Source organism: Cucumis sativus, unplaced genomic scaffold (assembly GCF_000004075.3).
Source record: "Cucumis sativus cultivar 9930 unplaced genomic scaffold, Cucumber_9930_V3 scaffold63, whole genome shotgun sequence".
In the NCBI taxonomy this organism is placed as follows: Eukaryota; Viridiplantae; Streptophyta; class Magnoliopsida; order Cucurbitales; family Cucurbitaceae; genus Cucumis; species Cucumis sativus.
The window spans coordinates 1-18,805 of NW_022279557.1; the positions used below are offsets into that span (position 1 = coordinate 1).

The 18,805-nt window shown below is 37.0% G+C and overlaps 3 long non-coding RNA genes across 3 annotated transcripts; 2 read left to right on the forward strand and 1 right to left on the reverse strand.

Annotated features, from left to right (window-relative positions):
• Positions 1-808: 808 nt before the first annotated feature.
• Positions 809-1,533, reverse strand: LOC116406073. Its single transcript, XR_004219139.1, has 3 exons — positions 1,305-1,533; positions 1,140-1,212; positions 809-1,052 (listed from the first exon to the last, which is right to left on the reverse strand). It is a non-coding gene; the product is annotated as an uncharacterized LOC116406073 (long non-coding RNA).
• Positions 1,534-4,896: 3,363 nt separating this feature from the next.
• On the forward strand, positions 4,897-6,864 carry LOC116406077. The gene is made up of 4 exons (XR_004219144.1): positions 4,897-5,380; positions 5,473-5,545; positions 5,687-5,748; positions 6,622-6,864. It is a non-coding gene; the product is annotated as an uncharacterized LOC116406077 (long non-coding RNA).
• A 9,913-nt stretch (positions 6,865-16,777) lies between these two features.
• On the forward strand, positions 16,778-18,082 carry LOC116406076. The gene is made up of 4 exons (XR_004219143.1): positions 16,778-16,814; positions 16,907-16,979; positions 17,065-17,113; positions 17,902-18,082. It is a non-coding gene; the product is annotated as an uncharacterized LOC116406076 (long non-coding RNA).
• The last annotated feature ends 723 nt before the right edge of the window (positions 18,083-18,805 follow it).

The following is an 18,805-nucleotide window of genomic DNA, read 5'->3' on the forward strand; positions in this document are numbered from 1 at the left end:
TAAAATAACACTATTTACAAATAAAAGTTTGTAAACTAAGTTTTAGTACATCTTAAACCTTAAAAGAAATCATAAGCGGAAGCAAAATAACACATTTCCTATGGCAATCACGCTTCCTTCCTGCCCCTCGCCGGTTTGCCACCTTTATTTCCTTTTCCTGAAAATTAAACATAAGAAGGGTGAGTATTTTAAATACTCAGTAAGAGAGCCTCTACTGGTCTCGTCAGGGGAAAATAAATTGTTAAAGTTCTATTGGGACACCCTGTACAGTCGCAGTCTTGTGATCCGTAGGATACACATCTCAGTCTAACGCCCCGAAGGACGTACATATCAGTCTGACGCCCGAGGGACGTACATATCAGTCTAACGCCCCGAGGGACGTACATATCAGTCTAACGCCGAGGGACGTACATATCAGTCAAGTGTTCTGCAGAAACACATATCAGTCAAATACTCCCGAAGGTGCAAAATAAATTGGTGATCCCGTGGGACACCTACAAGGTAAACATCCCAATACAACCTAACAATTTATCCCTCATTCCATTCAACCCATCTTTCAGTTACTTCAAATCACAAAGTCCTTTCTTTCAACATCCTAACAGTCAACTTATTTTACTACAGTCATATGTCTGTCAATAATATGCTAATACATCAGTCAATCCACTATACAGTCAAGTCAATACACCCCTCAGTTCACCAGCACAAACCACAGTTCAGTATAATCCACATCCAACTGAAACAAATTCACTAGTTCACATCCAATCTTTATACAGCACAATCTATTAATATCATCATGTACACAGAAGCATAATTTCAGTCATTCACATGTATACTTTCGGCAATCCACATCAATTCACACATCAATGTATATATATATGTTTCCAGTCAAATACAACATACACTAAACATTTAGTCTGCAATCAAACATGTACATCTTAATCATCATCCATACAGTCCAACACAACTCAAAAACTTTAGGTAAGTCCAGTAGAAAATCCCTTACCTCACTTTTATGCAAGTTCTTCAATCTACTAAATCCAATGAATCAAATCCTAAACATAATCAATCATAAAAATCAACATCTTTCTAAATAGTTTTCAACCATTCAAATTACCCCATATGTAAATTCCACAACTTACCCAAGAAGTGGAAAATCAAGTCCACTTCAACCTTTTGGAAAATCAAGGATTCGCTCACTGAATCAAGATGTACCTTCAAGAATTAAGCATTTCGCCAACAATTAAATCCAATGGCAGCATCGAACAAAAACCAAGAAACCAACAAAAACCATAACTTGTTCTTACCCAAATATGAGCCCAATGGTTCACGGCGAGGCAGATCTGGACGACGATTTGCTTTGCGAGGGAGGCACGACGGTTGTGAGCGGAGAGGCACGACGGTTACAGGCGGATGGGCGCGACGGTTTAGATCTGAAGAAGAAAAGAGAGGGTGGCGGTTGGGTTCGGCGAGCGGCGGCGGTTTTGCTTCGCGAACGGAGATGGAGACGGCAATTCGGCGCGCGGGACGACTGCAACGCAAATCTGGACTGGCAGCGGCACGGTCTTGCTTCGCGGCTGGGTATGGTGAAAAAGAAAGAGAAACGGAAGAAGAGAAGTCTCGGGTGGCGGTTGCTGGGCTACGGCGGTTGCTGGGCTGCGGCGGAAGGAGAAAATGGAAGGAAGAGATCGGCGGAAAGAAGGAGAAGATGGATGGGAGTCACGATCGCACGGGAAGAAGAAGGGAGAAAAGAAAAGAAAAGGAAAAGAAGAAAAGAAAAATAATAAAGAAATTTTAATATTAAAGTAAAAATAAAATATATATATATATATATATATATTTACCTTTTTTTTTTTTGGGCATTACAATATAGGTCCATTAGGTTCCCTTGCTAGCTCATATGGAATAAACTTAAAACAGTGTGATGGAATAAGTCGAATTGTTCGAATTGGGAGAAGAGAGAGAAACTGACAAGTATATGTGTTATAGCCATCGAATTTCATATTAGAAATAGAGCTTTGAGTTGTTGGGCTTTAGTATTCCATGGACATGCAATTTTGCATGGAAAATCCTTATAAATAGGGTCGTTGACCTCATTTGATGGGCTGGCTATTGAATTTGGGCTCTTGTACCAAATTGGATTTCTTTTTCTTATTTACATAGAAAAAAATTACCAAGCCCATTTCTTTTTCCATCTATTTCTTTCTCCCGGTACTGAGTCTAGAGGATAGTAGGTGAACCCTATTTTAGAATATATTGAAGGATGAAACGTAACTCTTTCACGGAAGTGGGGGCTCTCCACTCCTTAATAGCTTACAACTTATGTTCGTCCATTCAAATCTTTCTACATTCGATGATGTGACCTAGAAAATTGATACGCTATTTAGCAAAAACACTTTTCTCTTTCTTGAAATATAACTGATTATGTTGGAGCTTGTCAAAAGTCAAAATCTTCGACACGCTCTTCCATTTGTGCAATAGAACTTGAAGAGCTACTTCCACGTTCAAAACTACCTACTTTGGTGGTTTTATGTTCTAACGAAACAACCCTCAGCACCAATTCATTTATGGGTAGTTTGTCTATTTAGGCATTCAATGCGTCTATTTCTCTGACTTTTTCTTTAAACATCTCAAGTTGGGTCTAGAGAAATCTTACTTCGTTTGGAAATTCTTTCATATCCAAGAATTCCTCTTCAATCTCAGTCAGTCGCTCCGGTTGCAACTTTGATAGTTGTTTCATTGTTGACATAATTGCATCTCGCTTAGCCAAGGAGCTAACAAAGCTTTAATACCACTTGTCACAAAATGCAACTTTTCGAATACGGGACGGGCGATTGTGCAACACTTGTTCTAAATTGATGAACAAGGCAACCTTGTGAAATTTGAAAGTTGCGGACAAACTTGTGGTACGATGTAGCCTCGCTTCATCTTTTGAGAGAAATTGGTTTTATAAAACGTGAGAGATAAAGAAAAACATTGATAACATCCTTAAAGAAAAAATTGAATATTGTCAATTACAAAGAAAGCTTAGATTTGCAAAAATCACAATAGGGCTTAGTTGGGGATTCAACTACCATGCCTCCCCTACAATACATCTTAAACTTTTTTAGCATTGACAACATTGCATATGAAAATTGCGAAACGACGCACCTTAGGTCGGTGACAACAAAAGGAAAGCAGTTGACTAAACTAAGTACAAAGCATAAAGATAAAGTGGTTTGAGGATATACGAGCATACGACCATAGGCAAATAATGCCTTGGACAAGCACACTTGTGACACTCTGCGTACCACAATCGCAATCTTTCAAACATGGAACGGACAATTGTAGAACACTTGTTTTGCTCAGTCAATAAGTCAGGCATGTAAAATTCGAAAATCACAAACAAACTCACGACAATTGTTTTATAAAATGTGAGAGAGAATATCATTAAAAACATCATTAAAGAATGCGTTGAAGACTTTCAATTGCAAATAAAAATTTAATTATAAAGAATACGATAAGACATGGTTGGGGATTCAACTATTGGGTCTCTCCTATAGTATAGTTTAGACTTTTGAGCTTTGACAGGTTTGCAAATGAAAATGTGTGACACCTCACACCCTAGGTCTATGACATAAAAAGGAAAGCAATAGACTAAACTAAATACAAGACATAAAGAAAAGGTGATTTGGGGGTATTTGGGCATGTGGCCATAGATAAACAACGCCTTAAACAAGCATGCTGGTGAGAACAAAAGCTTATAGTTAGCCCAGTATTAAGATTAAGTTATATTTGATATCTATCAATGAAATAGTAAGTTTTTCAAAGTTAACGGTGTTATAACTTAAAAGTGACTATTTCATGGTTCTATTCTTTTGTAAACTCTTTACATAGGATGTCCATACTTTCATGTCTCTAGGATTTAGGATCACATCGTTTATACTAAATACAAAGCAGACTGCATTCATTGTGTCCTGGAATAAGGTGCCTAACTGTATTCGTACAATCTATACTATTTAGGCTCTATACTTAAACTTGATCAACTTTTATGTCTCTACATAAAGTTCAAGTTTACTTAATAATAACCTCGGGTCCTTAGTTTATTGGCTTTAAGATTATAGTATCAATAACGACTTAATTGAATAGATTATGATTACAACGAGTTTTAGGACATAAATTACAACATCTAGTTCTTACAACTTTTGATTCTAGAGTGTCAACTCTTGTCAACAACTCTTAAATGGGTAATCCATCGAGATGATCGATCATTGCAGCAATAGTGTTAGTGATATATATTAAACAACCAATTGTGCCTCTACAAACACAATGCTTTTCTTTCGATTCTTGCGTTTTCACGTAAGCTTTGGTTTCGTATATATTGCTTTCAATATGGTATTAGAGCTCATTAAGCCTAAACGGATATTTGGTTCAAGATAGGTGAAACCAAAGAGGCACCATCTTGAAGGGGCATGTTCCCACAATTGAAAAACCAAGGAAACTTAGACTCCTTATAAAATAGATGAGCTACTCCTCTCATTGCCAATTGGTATTGTGATGAAACCTCATACTTTGGTAATATATAATTAAATTTACCTTCAACCACTAGCTTAAGCTTTTGGGTGAATTTGGGGTTTAATATGGTATCAGAGCAGGTGGTCCAAAAGGTCCTATGTTCAAGTCCTTGTGTAACGCCCCAAACTCGAAGGTAATTTATTTTAAGAAAATTTTTCGATTTGTACAAGATTTATTTTTTTAAGAAAATATGTTGAAGGGGGAGAAAGAAGATTTGAAAATGTGATAATATAATTATATATATATTTATTTATATTTTAGTTTTTATTATTTAAAATAAATAAAAGAAAAGAAAAAGAATTTTTCCCTTCCTTCTTCCTCCGTGCGTCCTCCATCTCTTTCTTCTCCGTTCACCCTAGCAGCCGCCCACCTCTTTCCTTTTTCTTCTTCTATTTGTCGCAGCCGCCGATCATCTCCCTCTCTTCCCTTCCGTCCGTCGAAGCCAAGGCCGCCGCGTGAACCTGTAACCGCCGGCTGTCTCCCCTCTCCTTTCTCCTCTGTTTTCTGCCCAGCGTCGTGTGACCCTCTGCCCAGCACCGCGTGACCCTCCGCCCAGTGCCGTGTGACCCTCTGCCCAGCACCGCGCAACCTTTGTCTCGCGCCGTTGTCCAGATCTGCAACGCCGTGTCCCCACCGGTAGCCGATCTCTTCCTAAATTGCGTGTCCCCTATCAAGTCGTCGTTCTTCTGCTCGTTGGAAGACGGAGTTACGATTTGAAGCCGATTTTCTTTTCGGTTGAGTCGCATTCAGTGTTGCTCTATTTACAGCCGTTTGATTCGTTCTTGATTGTCATTTTTGCCTTGCCGTGAACCATTGGGCTCATATTTGGGTAAGAACAAGTTATGGTTTTTGTTGGTTTCTTGGTTTTTGTTGAATGCTACCATTGGATTTAATTGTTGGCGAATTGCTTAATTCTTGAAGGTACATCTTAATTCAGTGAGCGAATCCTTGATTTTCCAAAAGGTTGAAGTGGAATTGATTTTCCACTTCTTGGGTAAGTTGTGGAATTTACATATGGGGTAATTTGAATGGTTGAAACTATTTAGAAAGATGTTGATTTTATGTTTGATTATGTTTAGGATTTGATTTATTGGATCACTTAAATTCACAACCAAATTGTGAATTTTGATTTCAGTTTGCCCTTATTTGGATTGTTTCGTGGACGATAGTTGATTAAGGAGCTTCCCTAACTTTGAGGTAAGGGATTTTCTACTGGACTCAACAACAAAATTAAGATATATTGACTAATTAAGATGTATTGACTGTATGGACCGAAATATTATATGTGAACTGAGTAGGACGACAGTTATGATGTATGTTTGGGTATTGACTTAAAGTTTAATGTTTGCTGTGTTTGACTGGGAGAAATTAATATATATATGTGCATGGGTTGATGTGGACTGTGGTTGAGTATATGTTGTGACTGTCTGGTTATGTATATGTACAAAGATAAGGATGTGGAAACGACTGAATCTCGTAGATGTTGCTTATATAAAGTGTGGATTTGATTAGTAGATTGATTGTTGTCTAGACTGAATGTATAATCTACTGTTATGTTGTGTGCTTGTGAACGGAGGAAACGTCATGGTTGTGCCCTTGGTGGCTGAGGAGGAGATTATGATTGTTTAGCTTGTTAACTGATGTAATGATATACTTTTTATTGACCTTGGGCTAAATTAGAGTAAGACGACTGTTTGGGGTTAAATAAGGAGTTTATATGATGAGAATGTTTAACTGATCTGTGAATGACTGTTAAGATGTTTAGAATGGACTGAGGGGAAAAATTGTTAGCTTTTATTGGGATGTGTGCCTTGTAGGTGTCCCACGGGATCACCAATTATTCTGCACCTTCGGGAGCATTAGACTGATATGTGTTTCTGCAGAACACTAGACTGAAATGTACGTCCCTCGGGGCGTTAGACTGAAATATGCATCCTACGGGATCACAAGACTGCGACTGTACAGGGTGTCCCAATAGAATGTTAACAATTTATTTTCCCCTGATGGGACCAGTAGAGGGTTTCTTACTGGGTATTTTATACTCACCCTCCTTATGTTTAATTTTTTCAGGCAAAGGTAATAAAGGCGACAAACCGGCGAGGGGCAGGAAGGAAGCGTGATTGCCATAGGGGATATTTTAATTTGCTTCCGCTTAATGTTTTGTTTCTCATGTTTTGTTTTAGTACTTGAGATTGTTTAGAAAATTTTATAGTTGAACTGTATTCACGAATTAGTAAACTTTTCTTGAAAGTGTTGGCTATTTTAAACAGGGCCCAAATATAAATTTTTGTTTTCTTTGAGACTTTGAAATTATTTGAGATTGAGATTTTGCGTAAACTCAGGTCTTTATTTGAAATTAATGACTTCGACTTATTTGGAAAAGTTGGGTCGTTACACCTTGTATTGGTGTTTCCTTCCCAATTAAAATTGATTTTCACTTGTTGGACCTTTTAGATATTTTGAACCCATAAGTGGGGGATTGTTAGTGATATATAATTAAATTTACTTTTAATCACTAGCTTAAGATTTTGGGTGGTGGTTTAATTAATAGCATCAGCTTTCTAAAAAATTTCTTCAAGGCGGGTTTCCAAGAAGCGAATTGAGTTAGGAACTTTCATTAGGTAGAGCATTTGCTCTTCAACCTTTACCAGTCGGTCCACATGGGCCTCGCCCGGACTATTTTGTTAATAAGCCAACTTAGGCTATCACACCCCACCACGAGAACCTACTTGCGTGGCTCGAGATATGGCGTGAAGCCAATCGATAGCACCCACGTCAAGAACGACACCATTTAACCCTTAGCCTGAACCTTTAAACTCTAAACAACAGCGGAAACATAACACATAAATTTTACTAAAACCAATTGGGCTAAACCTTTTTCATTTAACAACCTTAGACAAGTTTTACATAGAAAAAACGTAATCTTATTTATCTAGAACAAAACCTTATTAAACCTTCCCAAAAGCCTAAGTCTGATAGCACAAAAGACTAATTTATCATTAGTACAAAATAACAGGACACATATGATAACAAAATGAAATCCTTTAGTAGACAGGTAGTAGCAAGTTAGGCTTAGAGGACACGATCTCTACCTAGAAAGTGGGAAAACATTTTGAATATTATGCATTTTGAAGAGTAAACAATATGCTTGAATAAATACCTTTAAACAATAACACCCTTGAAAGACTTTTCATAACATAACTTAAACATTTTATCATAAATCCGTCATAAATCATGACTTAAGAACATGCTTGAAATCACTTTAAATAAAACATTTTCCACTCATAGATACAAGCTCAAATCCTTGGTTTATAAATTTGTATGATCTTCTCATGTCCTGAAATAATGGTAAAATAGTACAATTAATTATCTTTTGCCAATAAAATATCAAAAGTATACTTAAAAAACACAAAAAATTACCAAAAATAGCTCAACACGCAATATGACACTGCCTGGCACGAATGGGTGGGTAGTAGGGCCTTGGTTGGGCGCTGGCTACTGTGTGTGAATCTCACAAGAGGCTTTTCACGCGTGTTGGGCATGCCCGCGTGCTAACCTCACACACAAGCACATTGTGAACCTCACATGGTTGCGTGCTTGGCATTTCGTGTAGCCCTCCTCGTGTGCATTCTTGGCTAGTGCATTTCTTGTGTCACAATCGCGAGCTTTCAAACACGAGAGGAGCGATTATGTTGCACTTGTTTTACGTAGACAACAAGTTAGCTGATCAAAATCCAGAAACCACGGACAAACACATGATACGATGTAGCCTCTCTTCACGTTCTTAAGAAAATGTTTTATAAAACGTGAGGAGAAAGAAATTCAATGAAAATATCGTTAAAGCAAGCATTGAAGACTGTCAATTGCAAAGAAAAACTTTGATTGCGAAGAGTGCAACAAGGCTTGGCAGGAATTCAACTACTATGTCCCATCTATAGTACATTTTAGACTTTTTTAGTTCTGGTAGGCTTGCATAAGAAAAAGCCAAGTCACACCCAAGGTTTATGACATAAAAAGGAAAGCAAAAAGTAAAACTAAATACAAAACATAAAAACAATGTAAATTGGGGGTGTTTGGGCATGCGGCCATAAGTAAACACCTTGGACAAGCATGCTTGTTACATTCTCCCCCACTTAAACAATTGACGTCCCTGTCGACTGGCGAAGCTAGAATTCCTCGATCTTCTTCTTTCACGCTCCAAGGTCTTCAGCACATTCCTAACGTGTTTCTTCCACATGGAGGTTCTTTCACTTCAGTAGGAATTCATGTATCTTCTTCATGGGTATACCCTTCCTCACTCTCTTAGGAAGGATTTCTTCCATTTCTTTATCGTCTTTCTGCTTTAGGTCACTAGATGACCATACACCATTGTTGCACTACTGGTGCATCTGGATCTTGATGGTAAGTTTCAAGTTGCTCACATGAGCTACTAGATGGTTTTTATCCATGCAGGCAACGATACCTATAGGATGCATTTCCAATTTTCTTCAGAACTTCAACAGGCCCTTCGTATTTTCTGGTGAGATGCTGATGTTGATGTCCTTAAATCAAATTTGCTTTGCTTTAAACTCTATGAAGAGTTGGTCTTCCGCTCAAAACTTGAGAGGATGATGCTTCTTATCATACGCTTCGAGACTTTCTCTTAGTATGCTCGAGCGATGTTCGTAGTCTTCTCCACTTTTTCGTAAAGTTATGAGCTTGAGGATTTTTTTCGGCATAAGGATGATCAACAATATGAGGCAGTATAGGTTGTCTTCCACTCAAGATTTCGAAAGGACTCGTTCTTGTGGATAGACTAGTTTGTGCATTAAAACAAAATTGAGCCACATCCATCAACTAGGCCCAATTCTTTTGTCCAGAATCAACAAAATGTCGTAGATATTCCTTAAGCATACAATTGAATCCTTCAGTTTGGCCATTCGTCTGAGGATGGCAGCTTAAGGATATATTTAGGCGTGTCCCCAAGAAGGCGAATGCTTGATGGAACTCTACATCCCAGAGAGTACCAATGAATCTACCATCCCTGTCACTCACAATGCTTGATGGAACTCTCCATAACTTCAAGACGTTCTTAAAGAACAAGTGTGCTATCAGCTCGACAGAACATAGTTTTGTAGTGGGATGAAGGTGGCGTACTTTGAGAACCAATTGATTATAACCAAGATGCCTCAAAGTCGTTCACCTTTGGATGTGTAATAAAATCCATGGATTTCGCACATTCAGGGAATTTCAATGTGTTCGACTAACTTTCCAAAGCTACTTTCTCTATTAAAGCTGAAGCCCGTATGCTGCAAGAATCAGTGTTGCCAATCGAGGTTGCAACGTTTCAAATGCAACTGATCAGCATACCATTCAAAATTTGAATTTTCAACATGACGAGTTTGTAACTTTAGTGCCCCTTGGAGAAGAAAATGAAATTCAGGGTATGTGTAATTAAGGTTTTGTTCCACAAGATAGTACAATTTAAATTATTCTCCATATGTTGCTTAATTTTCTCATAACGGTTTATCTAAACCAGGATGCAGTGCATGACAGCAACGGTCTGGTTTCTTTTGCAGAAATAGAGAACAACACGACAGCTAGTATTGCAAAATTATCCAATACTCTTGGTAATTTGGATGAGACACATTGTTCTTGCTCTAAACTAGCGCCAAGAGAGTTTGGGAAGCATCACTTTCTTCCCTGAAGTCAAAGAAAGTAAAAGGAGTCAATCTGGACCATTTCCATTCCACTCTAACAAAATCTTGATCTAAAAGTGATGTATACGATACCTGCTCTCCAGGATGCTCTTTAGCCAATTCAAAAGCATGAGATTTTATAAAGTATTTATCCTAAAAATTCACCAATCATGTACACAAAATTTCTGTCAAGAATTTGAAGTGTAAATGTGGCATCAGAGGACCTCAATTCTGAAGAGAAACATTAGGAAAATCATTTAAAATTATGCTGATGAACATTGCAGACGAAACTAAGAAAACTCAGCTCATGAAGGTACGGTACCAATTAGTCTTCTATCTAAATATTCATCATTCATGTTTCTTTTATGAGATTTTCTATTGATGGTATTGAAGTTTATATCCTTGGCTTAGTAATTCTTAAAGGGGTGTTTGGCACAAGGAGTGGTCCAAGAAGTTGTGAAATCTAGAAAGTTTTGAACTCTTAGGGCCTAGGACATACGAAGTCAATAAGGCATAAAATTGAAATTTTCTTGTCGGGTCCACAACATTTTGGCCAAACAAGAGCAGAAAACTCCACACTTCCCTAATCCTACTCTTCAGCTCCTTGGCTCATACAGCCTCTACGATCTCTAAATATTGATAGGCCCATGGTAGTGAAGGTGTACACCTGTAGGCACAAGAAAGGATTCAGGAGAGGAGGATGGGAAGCTGTATTTGTTGGTCTGAATGTTGCTAGTTAAGGGGGCCATGAGTCTTTTATGCTTTCATATAAATGCTATTATGATTGTTTGGGGAGGGTATGTTTTGACATACCTTGTATTAGGTTTCTTAGAATAATTGGGAGACGCTAGAGAAGCTTTTGATTCCTTCCCTCCATTATTGACAAATAAAATTGAGGTTAAGGCTTATCATATACATACCCAGTCATTGAACTTCTCATATTTCTTAAGAGGCTTGGCTTATTTGGCTGGCTCTACTCATGTAGGATTTCGAAAGGCGAATCTGACATCCTGCAAAAATGATTAAGTTTTTTTAACTGTTGAACTTTTAGGTTGTATACAAGCAAGCATGAAGTTTAGGGATGTCAATCTTTATATTATTTTTAAGAGTTATTCAATATCCTACCTAGAATAGACAAATGAAGCTTGAAACTACCCATAATATATGATGTTGTTTAATTATGACATTTTGTTATCGGTCTTTCTAACTTACGATATCCATCTTCTGATATGTGTTCACATGCATATTTTATGGATGTAGATTTTATAGTATTTCTTTATTTATTTTATATGGCATTAGCTGTATACTTTTTATAAAATATTAATATAAATATTAAACCACCGATTCACCAAAAAGTTTAAGCTGGTGGTTGAAAGAAAATTCAATTATAGCCTTAAGCTTAAGCTACTTTGGTGGACTAGAAAGTATAATCTTAGAACACTCAATCTGATCAAGTTCTCTGAAGCAAGAATTAAAGTTTGGAAAAATCTTTGCGGATTTTTACCAGCAAGTATAGAATTAAAGAGTGAGAACTAAGGAAATTTTCCCTTAATTTGGGGATTTTGAACCTTAGAAGCTCTTGTAATAATCCAATCTGATCTATTGCAAAGTGATTTTCCAATCCTATTGATTTATGTAGAATAAATTCAGTGATTTTAGATGAAGGGCTCCAAAGTGATGGTCTCCCAGATACCTGAATTTTCTCAAACAGAATGCCCATCCATCTCAAGAAATCCTTTCGAAGCACTTAGGAAGTTGGATGATGAAGAAGAAAACCTTGTTCGAGCCGGAAAGAGTTTCAGACCTTGAATCCTCGCCGGAAAAAATAATTTTCAGAAGGCAAAATTCAAATTTGGGTATAGCTGGCATCTCCACGTACTTAGAAGGGGAAAAGACTTCAACAGAAAAGAGAGAAAAACAGACCTTGAAAGTAGAAAAGAGCCAGCCGGTATTTTATTATCTCAAAAATAGCTCACCTAGCCTCCCAACCAGATTTTTTCAAACTTAATGTATCTGCAGACATTTTAAAATCTGACCACAGATGGTAGGCCCCAAGAATTTATTAATCAGAATACCAATGGCTTTTGGTATTCTGACGAATTGGAGGAAGAATCAGAGTCCTCTCCTCCATCAAGGAACTTACTTGCTGGCCATCTCCTGTTTTCAGTTCTCAACCAAAATTACAGCCTCTCCCAAGACTAAAATATCTCTGCAATGAAAGCTATTCCAATACATGCAAAAAATTTATGAGCACCTCAAGACTATACCAAAGGGAGAACTCTTTTCGCAACATTTGGATGACCTTGGCTAATTCTGATTTATTAGAGAAAGTTGTGTGAAGATACAATTCCAAATTCAGTTGGCAAAAGGTCAGTACTGCCTTCCTCCTTAAGTAATAAATTTTCTCAATCTCCTCCAAACTTTTTGGTTCATTCTTTAATTTTGTGCAAGATACTTCTTGTCTCAAAAAAAGTTGAGAACCTAGAAGATGATTTCATGGAAAAATCAAGTCAAGTAAGTAGTGCATAATTGAACCAGTTGAGGAAGAAATAATTCAATCAGAGACAGAGAAACAAGAGGAATTGACTCTCTCGTCCAGATTTTATTAAATTGTTTTCCTCCCCATAAAAGAAATTTTTGAGGTCAGTATCCTTCCCCTCAAGAGTTGGTTCCTTTCTTGGCAGCATGTGAAATTGAATTGATATAAGGCAGAGGTAGCAAAGATGGAGATTATATCATGGAACACTAGAGGATTCATATTCGAAACAATTGCTATTAAAAATCTTTTGAAGAAGCTAATCCAGATAGAGCATTGATTCCGGAGACCAAAGAAGAAGAGATTGCCAATTGTATTATAAGGCACTATGGAGTTTAAAGGAATTGGTTGGGTGAAGCTAGTGGCAGATTAAGAGTTTTGCTGATTATGTGGATAAATATAAGTTGTCGATTATTGAAGTTCGGTCAAGAGAAGGAATGTCATTACAGTGTGGCTTATAAGTTGTTTCAACATTAATTTATAAGTTGTTTGGAAAGGTTCTCGCAGAAAGATTAAAGAAAGTCAAGCCAAGTATTACTTTGTAAGACCTCCTATTATCTATACCTATAAAAGGAACGGTAGAAAGGGAAATTCCTTAGGTGGGGCCGCCAGGAGGGATGAGAGAGAGAGGTATAAATATGTAATGTTGGGGTAGGGGGAGGCTAGGTCTTTTTTGGTTATTTCAAGGAGAGTAAAGGCTGTGTAGCCTGAGGGTATCCAGTCCGTATAAAGGAGCTGGGTAAGTTTTCTATGTTGTTCATCCTTTATTTTTCATATCTACTACAGTGTGTTTTTGGCTTTTACATAAAAAGAATTACAGAGTGCTGCTCTGTTTAGCCATTTGGTTAGGATATTTGTGTTTTATTGTTAGAATCCTAACATACTTCTCCATTACAATGTGGCTTTCTGGAAGAGTGCCAAATATTGGATCCTATTTTAATAGCAAAAGAAACTGTGGAGGTCTATAGTATCCGAAAAATGGATCATTAAATTAGACCTTGAAAAGGCCTTTAACAGAGTGGATTGGAAATTTTAGAAAATGTAATGCAAAAGAAGATCTTCGACGTAGGATATTTGTGATGATCAGAACTTTCGGATCAACCCTCTGCTTCAAATAGTTTTTGCTCAACCAATCAAGGCTTATTCTTCTTTGTTCTCAGCATGCTGCCTTGGATTATGATTTTGCTTTGGAAAGATTCTTTTTATCATTTATTTTGTCTTTGTTTTTGTGGCTTTTTGTTTTGATCTTGTGTTGTCGCTTTTTGGATGTTTTGAGGGCACTAAGGGGGTGTCAACCTAGTTTGAGATGCCGGATGCACCTGTTGATCTTCCCTCTCCCTTTTGCTCTTTTTATAATCCTCATGTACATTGAGTTTTGTCTCTTTCTTTATATTAACAATAGTGAGACTTGTATCCTTTTTTAAAAAAAGAAAGAAAATTCAATTATATATCACCAACACTCTCCTCACTTGTGGGCTTGAAATATTTGAAAGGCCCAACAACTGGAAACGGATTTTAATTGGGGAGGAAACGAAAATGCGAGGCTTGAACACAAGACCTTCTTGGACCACCTGCTCAGATACCATATTGAAAGGGAGACAAATAAACACAGAACTTTATGTGGAAACCTGTGTACAGGAGAAAAACCACTATATTTTTCTTCTTATTATTTTTTGATGAAAAATACAATAGGTACAAGGGAGAATAAATAGAATATACAGAGGAATAAAAAAGGAAAATATTTAGGAATTAAGAAAAATATTCCCATAAACTTTTCATAAATATTCTAAGATTCTAACAATAAAAAGTTCTATTTATTGCAAATTGTGACTGCTCTAATGTGCAGTTGTTTTCTGATTCAGATGATTGAGGACTTGGTGGTTCTCTCATTGCTGATGGGAGTACAAGCACTCATGTCATTACAGGAAATTTGCGGAAAACTCTAAATTTTTGTATTGCTCTCTTTTCAGGGTTAGTCTTGCAACCTTAGACGAACACTCTTCTATGTATCCTTTTGGCCTTTGAATACCGATAATCATCTCATTTGCACAAAAGTTAGCGATTCCATGCACACAAGGCCTTTGTCGTTATTCTTCCATTGCCTCGTAGTTGTGCTTAGGCTGGAAATTGTTGTGAACCTTCTAGATCTAAAAGGGCATAGTTTCTTATTCTACTACCTGTTTACTTTTAATTAAACATCAAAATCAATTCTTATGTTTGAGTTGGATTGTATCATGCTCTTCCTTCTCAGTTGTTTCTATCGTGATGGTGGGTAGTGGTTGTTAAGACAACCATTAGGCTAATTTGGGTTTCAGGCTTACTTTTCCCATTTTACGTGTAAAATGGCTCAAGCTCACTAATGAAAGATATTTGTTGGCTAGCTAGTGTTTTTATCCTCGATTTCCTTCTTCCCCTAATACATTATGTTATGGAATTTGTTAGATACCTAGATTAGTATAGGGTTGGGGTATAAGGGTAATTAGATATTTAGGAAGTTACTAGTAGTTATTGTGTAAGTGTGGTTACTAGTAGTTATTATGTAAGTGTGGTAACTAGGGTGGTTACATGTTATTATAAATGGAGGGAGGGTAAGTTGGGAGAATTTTGGGGAGTGATATAAGGCTTGGGTGAGAGTACTCAAGAGGGAGGGTTCCAAGTGCTTTATACTTGATTTTATTTTGTATTTTCTTATAGTTACATTATAATAAATTCAGATCTTGTTCTTGTTAGGAAGTATATGTCTCCAATATTATTTAAATACAGTAGAAGAATTAAAAAGGGTAATATTGACCCACACGAGAATATAGGAGAGATTATAGGAGGAGAAAATATCGGAGGAGATCTTTCCCATTAGTTTGTTTATAAAGCAAAATAAAGGGAGGAAAGAGGAGGGAGAAAGGGGACAAAATATTCCAAAGAAGTAGAGGTTGCCGTCTTTCGTGCTCGGGAGAAGTAGAGGGTCCAAGTCAAGTTCTTTTTATTGTATGTTTTGGTCATTTTCATGGTTGCGGTTTGTTCTTAGTTTTTCTTGTTCTTTGTTGTGATCCTCACTGGAATGTGCCTTTAGGAAGTAGATGTGAGTGATTTTTTATTCTCTATACTGTAATTCGTTGAGGTAATTCAATAAAGTAAGATACACTTGCCGTATATTTACAGTATCTTAACAAATTGGTATCAGAGCGTTTTAACATGGGAGAACAATAGAGCAGCACAAAAACGGATCGAAGAGAAGTTGGAGACCTCTGATAAGGAAATCTCGGGGATACAAGTGGAGTTACACAAGTTGCTGGCAATTGAATAAAACTTGTTATCCTTGCCAGAAAGCATCGAAAGACTGGTCATCTAGTTGGAAAAACAAGAACGGTTGCTAAATGCATCGAAGGAATAGCAGAAGGATGATTCGAAAATCTCTGGAAGAATGGAAGGATCGTCGAGCAAAGGACCAACGATTGAGAGTATCATCGAAGGTGGAGGTAAGACATTGAAGGAAATCAAGGTAGAAGGTAAAACAAACAACTTAAAAAGGGATGAAAACTCGAACGATCATAGCAAATTCAAGAAGGTTGAAATTCCTGTGTTCAGTGGCACTGATCTGGATTGTGTTTATTTAGAACGGATTGGAATCTTCAGGTCCATAAATCGATGGATTCCAAGAAGTTGCTCAATCCATAGAAGAATCGTGGAAAACGCGATTGCAACGGTTATACAACAAAGGTGAAGAGGATGGCAAAGAGTGACCAAGAAGAAACTATAGAGGAAGGTCGACGAGGATTACCTGTGAGGCTCGAAATGAAGACGCGAGTGGAGAAAATTTGTTGCTCAAAGAAACACAAAATGGCTGGTTGCAATGGACATCTCATGAAGTCATACACGGATCCAAGTCGATCTCTTCCTAAATTACGTGTCCCCTATCAAGTCGATGTTCTTCTGCTCGTTGTAAGACGGAGTTACGATTTGAAGCCGATTTTCTTTTCCAGTTGAGTCGCATTCAGTGTTGCTCTATTTACAGCCGCTTGATTCGTTCCGTGAACCATTGGGCTCATATTTGGGTAAGAACAAGTTATGGTTTTTGTTGGTTTCTTGGTTTTTGTTGAATGCTGCCATTGGATTTAATTGTTGGCGAAATGCTTAATTCTTGAAGGTACATCTTGATTCAGTGAGCGAATCCTTGATTTTCCAAAAGGTTGAAGTGGACTTGATTTTCCACTTCTTGGGTAAGTTGTGGAATTTACATATGGGGTAATTTGAATGGTTGAAACTATTTAGAAAGATGTTGATTTTATGATTGATTATGTTTAGGATTTGATTCATTGGATTTAGTAGATTGAAGAACTTGCATAAAAGTGAGGTAAGGATTTTATTTTCTACTGGACTCACCTATGCTTTTGAATTGTAATGTTAGTCACCTCTGATTGAGTAAATGTGTTGAGACAATATATATATACGTATGGATGTAGGTTTGGTGTTGAATGTATACTGTGGATGACTGAAAATATATATATACACATGGATTGAAGTAGACTTGATGTTGAATGCATATTGTGATTGTCTTGGAATATATATATGTGTGTGTGGATGTAGACAGGACGACAATTGTAGATTGTGTTTGTATGAGATGCGGATGTGAACTTGTGATTGTCGTTTAGACTGGGTGTACGTTATACTAAAGTATGACTGTGTGCTGGTGAACTGAGAGGCGTTATGACTATATAGTTTAATTGACTGACGTATTAGTATGTTACTGACAGACATTGGGCTAAAGTGAGATAAGTTGACTGTTAGAACGTTGAGTGAAAGAACTTTATATTTTGAAGTAACTGAAAGATGGTACGAATGGATTGAGGGGAAAAATTGTTAGCTTTTATTGGGATGTGTGCCTTGTAGGTGTCCCACGGGATCACCAATTATTCTGCACCTTCTGGAGCATTAGACTGATATGTGTTTCTGCAGAACACTACACTGAAATGTACGTCCCTCGGGCGTTAGACTGAAATGTGCATCCTACGGGATCACAAGACTGCGACTGTACAGGGTGTCCCAATAGAATGTTAACAATTTATTTTTCCCCTGACGGGACCAGTAGAGGGTCTCTTACTGGGTATTTTTATACTCACCCTTCTTATGTTTAATTTTCAGGCAAAGGTAATAAAGGCGGCAAACGGCGAGGGGCAGGAAGGAAGTGTGATTGCCATAGGAAATGTGTTATTTTGCTTCCGCTTGTTTTTTTTAGGTTTACGACGTTGTATTGAAACTTAGCTTACAAACTTTTATTTGTAAATAGTATTTTTTTTTAAGTTTTTGGAATATTTGAAAATCAGGCTGACTTAAAGTTGTTTTTCAGTTGGCTTACATTTCATTTTGTATCAACCAAAGTCTTTTGTCAAAAATTAACGACCTCGACTTACCTAGAAAAGTTGGGTCGTTATAGTTGGTCTTTGTTTTTGTTACTTTCTCAAATAATAAAGTATGTGTTCTATGGACTTAATTATTATAACTTATTTTGCCATTTTCACAAGTGTCCCTTAATTGTAATACATGTATATGTGACATAATCTAATCAAACTAACTCATAAATGGACTTAATCGATCTCATGGACCACAAATTCTTCAATTACTTGCAAATTTGGTGAGTTCCTTCAAACGGTGGGCGAAGAGCTTAATTTTGAGAGAGAGGAAAAGTTGTGAAGAGTATTTGCGAGAGAGGGGGGAACGTCGCCAGAGAGCATTTGCGAGAGAGCTAAAGACAGCGACGATGTGGGATGAAGTAAGGTTTTTTTCGGTCATTGTTCACAAGTGGGATGAAAGCTTCGAATTATCTGTTTTAAATCAAAAAGCGTATGATTGAAGGAAAACATTGATTTTTTATTAGGTTAATTTTTAATGACACATAATTTATGCCATTATTTACAATGCGAAATATTTTTCAAGAAAACTCAATTTGTGTCACAAAAAATTTTGTATTTTTATTTTTAACGACACATTTTATTCCCTCATATCCCTTTTTCTTGATTTCAAGTGTCATTAAAACTTATATTTCTAA